Source organism: Phalacrocorax aristotelis, chromosome 22 (assembly GCF_949628215.1).
Source record: "Phalacrocorax aristotelis chromosome 22, bGulAri2.1, whole genome shotgun sequence".
NCBI lineage: Eukaryota > Metazoa > Chordata > Aves > Suliformes > Phalacrocoracidae > Phalacrocorax > Phalacrocorax aristotelis.
This window is the reverse complement of record NC_134297.1, coordinates 6,336,279-6,344,458: the sequence shown is the minus strand read 5'-3', so window position 1 is coordinate 6,344,458 and position 8,180 is coordinate 6,336,279.

Here is an 8,180-nt window from a genome sequence, read left to right as displayed (position 1 = left end):
AGCTGTAGGAATCATCCCCACAGCCCAGCCCAGCCGACTCATCCTCTGTGTCAGCATCAGCCTGGCAGGAGCTTGTGCTGCTTCCCTCTAAGGGCAAAGAGGCTCTTGGGAAGAAGCAGAAGGGAAAAAAACAACCCAGAGAAACGAAACAAAAACAAAAAAACAGCTGTTCTGTTCCTGCCAGCTTCTTTCTGCCGGAGACGGGAGGATTTTAATTGCTTTGCAATCTCACCATTGAGCTTCAGAGGCGGCGATGGCAGGGCTGGGGCATCTTCCCGGGCACAGGGGCTCGCAGGAGGAGAGTCCATGTCTCAGATCTCCCTATGGAGAAACAGAGTTAGGGAACACTGTTACATCTGTGCGACCAACAGAAACATGATACTGTGCTGCAGCAATGTAAAAAGTGTTTACTGTGGTCGCTCGCTGACCGCTGGTCTCTGGCACGAGGGCGGCTGTGGCAGCCAGGGCCAGGCTGGGCGCCACGGCCACCCTGCAGCCCCTCTGCTCAACACCACATCGGGGAGAAAACTGCTTGTTCCGGCACAGTCTCCCCAAAACCATTTGCAAGATGATCTGGTAAAGGGCGCCTCTGCCTCGGAGCACTTCAGGAGGGGGCTGGCTGCAGTGTGGGGGGCACCCGATCATCTCTCCAACACAAGGGTTGGGCACTGCTGGGACTGCAGAAAACACCTCTGGCTGACGCACGCCGCAGGCTGGGCACGCACGCCGCTGATGGCACACTGCTGCGTTCCTCCCCTGAAGCTGGCCGGACGACTCGGCCCTTCTGTTTTCCCCAGCAGCAGCAAAAGTGTTGCCATAGGCACAACTTGCAGCTCTGAAGTAATTTGCTGCTTCTGTGTCCAAACTGCTCCCGCTGCCTGGGGGTCTTCCCTCCCTGCACACATTGCCCCAATTCCTGCAGCTTCTCCTAACCCTGTCCAGACCCTCACTCCCATCCCATCGCCGGGGTGGGCTCCCCGCACGGGTGCAGGTGAGTCCTGCGCTGGCTGATCTCCACAGCCTAGACCAGGCCAATGGTATCACAAAAGCAGAAATTGAGAAAAAGTCAGTCAACCCCCAAAACTGCTGCTTCCCACCTCCCACAACTGCTCCTGACCCATTGTCATCCATAAGAGACCAGAAACCCATGCTGGGGGGCTACAGCTGCCTCCCCTCAGCTGGGGCACTCAAGGGCTTCCAGCCACGCAGTGCTGGAGCAGGAGATCCCTTCTGAAAAAGCTGCAGTTTGAGAGATGCCACACGGGCTGGTAGCTTGCGGCAGAGGAACCTCAGCCCTGAACGCCTGCCGGCATTAGGCAGGTGGTGCTGGACGGGACTCACCAGCCCTGCCTTGTCCAGAGCCAGCTCCCTCCACACTGCTGTCAGAGCCAGGGTCTGTGCAGGGCACAGATAGGATAAATAAGCACTGCTTTGCAGCGCTGAGCACATGAAAGCACGAATGGTTTAGTTCCACAGTGTCCCAGTTTGCAGTTAACCCTCCCCAGACACATCCCCTCCGAAAAGGTTTCCCTCCACTTGGTGGCTTATAGATGACATCTAAGAGACGCCTGGGATAATGGGGACCGAGGACCCCACCCCAGGAACCTCCATCCATGGCACTACAGTCTTGAATGAGGGATGCTGGCATCGTGCACCCCTTGTCCGGGCCTCCTGGAGCCAACTGGACTGTACCAAGAGCCACGCCAGCCACCCCATCTCGTGGAAGATTTGGGAACACCAGTTTCTCCATGTACCAGCATGGCCAGCACAGCCTTGCTAGCTAAATACCACAGCCAAATCCAACCACCCCCTCCTGGGGATACAAGTCCTCCCCGCACCAGCCACACAGGGAATCCATCCCATTTTTCTCCTCACATTGTCTTACTGGCAAAGGTCCCAACATCACGCTCGCCACCAAAGTTTCCACCCTCCATTATGCCCAGTCCTGCCTGCTCCCCCCGTGTCCCGGGGCGCTTCATCACATCAGTTACAGAACAATCCTGCCGGGACTGGGTGCCAAAGAAAAAAAAGTAAGGAGTAAACCAGCTCACCCGAAGGCATCGAAGCCTGGTGGTTGGCTCCCCGGCACCGGCACACAGGGGAATTGCTGTGGGATGCTTCATCACCTGCTGAGCACGAGATGCAATGCTTCCTCGCTCTCCGTTGCGCCCATGCGTGGGGCTTTGGGATCCTGCCTCAGCCAGGAGGAGATCTGGGCCGAACAAGAGGAGTGCAGGAGGTCCTTTTCCCCAACAGAAGCGTAAATCCTGCGTGAGCAAAACCAAATCAAAGCGTGTTCAGACAGGTTTTGTTTTACTGAGTGCAGCATGGCCCACCACAGCACCTCTTTTCCTCCCTAAAAGCCCTGACGACAGACCGGCACTAAGCACACGAGGGGCTTTGGGGAAGCCAGCTCCATCCCAGGCAGCACAGATCCTCAGTGGCAGGGGGTCTCTGAGAGGCCGGCTCAGCCTCTCAGCCCTTTCTTGGGGCTCCCTCAGCCATCACATGAGACAGGCTTCACGCTAAATATCACCTGCCCTGAATTATCGGGGTGGTGGTGGATTTCCTAAAAGCCTTTTTGGCTCAGGCATCAAATTCATCCTTGCTTTTGCCAGCACATTTTCCCTATGCCCCAAATATGCGCATGTAACCTGGATCTGATTACCTGGGAAGACTGCTCTGGCTTCTGCTCCGAGAAACCTCTTGGAAAATCTGCGATGAAGGGCTCCTTCCTCCCACCACTGCAGCTCACAGCATCAACCCTGCTAGAGGGAGGTGACTGCGAGCCTTGTGCAACATCACCCAACGCACAAGGGGGCAAGCAGAGATGAAAACACCGCGTTCGCTCTTCGCATCGCTTTGGACAGGTGTTTACTGTGCCTGTAACTCAAGAGGGGTCTTGTTTGGATTGAAGTCTTGGGTGCTCCAGTTTGGCAAAGGGGATATCAGTGAAGTGGTTGGGAACTGAGAACATTACGGGGTGGCTCAGCTGACTCCAGTGTCACCTTCCCCTTGTCAGAGTAAGCCCAGTGCCCTTAAATCCGCCTTCAGGGTTTGATAACCTGGTCTGGGGTATTTCCGTTGCACAGAGAGATAAGCGAGGGCAATTCTCCCTGGAAAAGGGAGGAAGCTGGCATTACAATGATCGCCCTACCCCAAAACCTTTGCAAGAACTCACTGCTTTAAAGCCGTGCAATAACTGCTTGGTTCCCAAGCTGCCCAGCTTCCGTGCTCACCACCTCCAGAGGACTGGCCGGTGCCAACACGGAGCTGTGACTCCCTCCCAGCTAGAGCAAGGTAACATTGGGGTGTCCAAGACCTCCGGCCACTGCACCCTGGCACGTACAGGAGTCAAGAGCGAAGCAATGAAGCAGCAGTGCGCTCCGGTTTGCTAGTGGCACCCAGTTCCCACCCTGGGTGCTGCCGGCTGACCCGCAGGAGCCCCAGGAAGGGTGCATAGGGACCGAAGGGGCAGGTACTTTCCTAAGAGGATCCGATTTCCTTCTCCCTGGCAGCTGCACCTCTCTGTAAGCCCTCTCGCTCACCCCATGTTCCTCCCTGTCTACCCAAGCTCCACGGTACAGGAACGGCTGCACCTGCTGAGCCTTCCCCAGCACCAAACGCAGCTCCCTCCGCCTGGCTGGGGCCTCCTCCGCTGCCACACTAGAGAGGAAAGATAACACCAAGACCTCTCTGCTTCCTCCTAGGAGGCACCTCGTGGGACCAGAGACCTGCGGGCTCTGGCGGCGAGGCAGATGTGATTTCTGCCCTAGACAAACCCCGCCGTTCCCCAGCCGTGCATGAGAGCACAGAAATCCTTCCCCTCATGTGCTTTCCTCCCTGCTGCCACTGCTGGTGGCTTATTGCAGCTTATTAGAGCGAGAAGAGGGGGAGGAAGAGTGCCAAGAGCAGGATTTCGGCAAGAGACAAAACATTAAAGATTAGCCCTGCCTTGGGGGAGCTGGGAGACACACGGGGGGCTCCCAGAGGCCTGGATCCATCCAAGACAGGTCCTTTTGCCATCCCAGAGCCATTTCACAGACATGTTCCTCTCTGGTGCTCCCCTCTGTGAAGGCAGACCCTTTCCTTCAGCACCCAGGTGGTGACCAGCGACTACCCGAGGGCCCAACACACCTTGTCACAACACAAGATTAGGACAGAAAACACCCCCTCGCCGGAGGACAGCCACCTCCAGAGACTGTCAGGGGAACCGAGAGCCCCAAGCAAGATTCAACCAAGATTCTCAGCACCAAGTGAGAGAAAAACACCCAATGAACTGGCCCACCAAAGGTCCGCTTTGCCCCGAGGCCATCAGTTCAGCAGGACTACTCAGAAACCTCAGCTCCTGCTCCTATAGAAACCAGCCCTTTGTAAGGATTAAAAAAAAAATTATCAATAAAAATGTGAGAAGTAAAAACGCCCCAGCCAGGTCCCTGAGCTCCAACCCCACTAGATGTCTCTCTCGGCCAAGGCACAAGGGCTCCCGAAGCATCACCAGGAAGGAGCTCCAGGGAAGCAGCGAAGGGGCAGGTCTGCAGGCTTCGAGCCCCAGACCCCCCTCCCAAAGGCCAGAGGGGAGGGAGCCGAGAGGAGAAAGAATGAGTGGGCAGGGAAGGGAAACCAGCGTAGGCAGCACTGGATGGAGAGCTAGGCAGCTCGCCTTGCCTGCAAGGTGCCCGAATGAGGTACTTTGGGGGGAAAAGCAGCTCTGAATCAGCCTGGAAAGTCCCATCCCTCAGGTTAAAAGGTCCAAGTCCAAGAGTTTGCTGATGGCCAGCAGCCCACTTGATCTCCTCTTTTTCCCCACCCAGTCCAAGAGCAGTTCCCAAACTACTCCCCTGCTGCAGACTTTCAGCCTCAGCACTCGGAGGTGTCAGAGGAAACAGTCCTCCACTTGTTTCACATTAAAAAGAAACGAGTTATCAGGCGCCATGTGCTGCGTTTCATTTTGGTGCGGTGCATTTCTGATACCACGGGATTTAGGCAACACAAACCCAGCCCCAGTTTGTGCTCAGAGCTAGCAGGGGTAGGATGGTGCTGGGATGGGAACTGTTAGCAGTCACACCGAGAAGCGGCAACACAAGGGGTTTGTATAATCCAGCAGCAGCTTGGAGGTGGAGCAGAGTCAGACTTGTCCCCAGGCACACAAAATATAAGAGGGTCTGACATTTGCGTCTTGTTGCACCGGTCGTCTTAGAAACTGTGAGAAAAGTAAAGAGATCAGGGAACCCAATGCAATCATTGGGGGCAACCTCTCACCCCAGGAAGCCAACGCAAACAACGGGGTCAGGGAACAGGGAGGAGAGAGGATTTCATGCTGCTGGGAGCTATTGGAATACCTCTGGGGGTTAAGGGGGGAAAGGAAAGGCTGCATCCCCTGGAAGAGAAGGCAGGCAAGGCTGCCCGGAGGTCAGCACCCCGAGCGGCCGGTCCCAAACGGGAACAGATGACTTGCAGGAGGCAAACCACCAGGAAACACGCCAGGTCTTCGGGAGGAATTACAGCTGACGAATCAAAGGAAAACATCCCACACAATGGCTTGGAAAGCCTTCTCGCACAGCCTGGCTGGGGCAGCCCAGCTGCTCCCATGGACGTGCACGGCAAGAGGACTAGGCTAGGGGTCTGCCTCTGCGCCCTGAGCTACGTGGACCATCCTGCTCCAAAACCCTGCCCTCTCAGATGTCGCATGCTATTCCAGGCAGTTTCACACCCACAGCAGTCTTGGGTGCTTCAAAAGCCCCTTATGGGGTCAAAGAGGATTTGACCCAGGGCACATGAAGCACTTTCTTTTACCATTTTTCCACCTAGAAGACTTCAGTTTTTTTCCAGGTACGGCATTAAGGCTCAGCCTTGCTCAGAGAGAGCAGGGCTCCAGGCTGACACGCCGCAGGTTGCAGGCTGTGCTTTCTTTGTGCCCCGCCACAATCAATGGGCACAGAGGCTGTGCCACGCTCTGCTCCGTGCCCAGGCTGCGATTCACTCCATGACATGTGGCACGGCGCCCGGCACCCTCCCGGCCCCGGATCTCATGCCAGCTCGCCTTCTGCTTGGCCGATGCCCACCCCCCTGCCCTTCTGCTTGGCTGGCCCCAGGCGTCCACGCACGCCACGAGTCCCCCTTGCTCTTGGCTGGCCCTTCTCCCAGCAAATCTCCTTGGTCCTCACAAAGAGCAGCCCCACTACCTATATCTCACCATACAGGATCACATCCTCCTTTACATCCATTATACCCTGTTTGCTTGCTCCTGCAGCTGAGCATGGCAAGGTTGAGAGAAGACCTCGCTTCCTTCTCACCCAGCACATGCACAGTGGGGATGCAGAGCCTGCATGTTGCCCAAGCAGAGCTGCAGCGGGGGGACACGCATTTTAGGGCTTGTCTTACCTAGGAAACAACAGCCTTTCACACAAACACATGCGCCTGCCCACCAGTAAAGCATCAGTTCACACTACCATGTGCTGTAACGCTAGCCCATCCCCACTGGTTATGACCTCTCAAGGAAGCAACTAGATAAAAAAAGCAGCTGTGCAGCACCCAACGTCCCTCACAAACCAGTAGACTCAAGTTCTTGCCTCCTTCCTCCAAACCATTTTAGGCCTTGCAGCAAGTTATCTTTGGCCTTCAAATCACCACTTGTATTACAGCTTTGCAATCACATCCGTGCCAGCAGGGAGAATCTCTTCACATGCCACTGTCTGTCTGCTAATTTGTTTCCCACATGTATTCCCCAGCTCGCTGATGGGGTGATGAGCTGGGGGAAAAAAAAAAAAGAAAAAATTAAATCCAGCACAGCAGCCAAGACTGTAAGTGGATTGTGTCCATAACATCCTTCAACAGCAATGACCTCAATCCACTAAGCAGACTTTCTACCTCACAGTTAGTCAAACTCTTACCTTATCGTGGCTGAACGCCCGCTGTAAGTGCCGAACGCCTCTGCCTCGCTTGGTTTCTCTGCCCAGCGGCTCCAGTCCGGATCATGCTGCTAAACTGGGGCTCAGCAGCCTGGAAGGGCAGGTTCCCCCCTCCCTCCTTCCCTCCCTCCCCAGGCCCAGGATGCAGTGGGTGAACCAGCTCCCACCTCCTGTCCCATTAGTGTTGCAGCATCACCCCAACAGCAAGAGGGAAATACCTTTTGTCCCCCTTGGGAAACACCAAGTGACACTATTTGCAGACATGGCAGCCGCCACGGAGTTCCTGGAAAGCGCCTGACTGAGCACACGCCGCAGCCCGGCTGTCTGGCGCAGTTGGCAGACACCTCAGGAGAAAGCCAGGGCCGGTAGAGCAGAGCAGGGCCTGGGGTGTGCTGGGTGGAGGGTCTGCCCGGGTTTGGGAGCACAGACTTGGACAGAAAGGCAGCAGGAATGCCCCTCGACAGGGAGCAGACAAGCAAACCACCTGCGCAGTGAACCAGAGCTTGCACCTAATCCAGCACTTTCCCTTCCAAGGCTCACCGTGGGGGATGAGAACGACAGCAGCTTTCAGAGTTCAGGAGCACACCGTCACCCACGGGGAACACGAGATGCTTTGGCTAAGCCAGCTCTTACCATCACCTCATTTAAGTCCAGCTGTCGGGCGTTTCAGCTGCTCTGAGATAGTGGCTTTGGCTCCCTCCGAGATTGGAGTCTCTTACCACACACCGATGACCCTAATATCAAGAAGGCACATTAAATACCCATTTTTAAGCAGGCGAAACTTGATAGATATGCTCTCGGGTCCATATACAGTCTAGTGGGGGGTGTCTTTCTGGAGGAAACAGGGAGTTTTTCTCCTCCCTTTCTCACCCCAAAGTACAACCCCCTCAGCAAGAAGAAAACACCAGACCCCAGTTTCTGTATTACCAATAGATGAACCTGAAAAGGCGACGTAAGAGCAGCCTCTCAGTAAGCCACCGGAGAGAGGACAGAGACTTCAAGCCTTGCAGTTCCAGACGGAGTTTTGGCAGCGGTCAGCATCACACTGACGGAGCTCGTTTCTATTCAGTGCTGAGCGTCTATCAGGGCTAGTCAGAAGACAAGGCATCCGCACTACCCGAGTTACAGCCTCTCTTAGAGCAGGTCAAAGAACTTCTTTAGGGGACACTGGAGGCAGGTAATTGCCCGGTTAAACATCTACGACAGAGAGAATGGCTGCTCCTCCAGAGCAATGCAAGCGGCAGCTTCTGCTCCAGAGAAGCCACTATG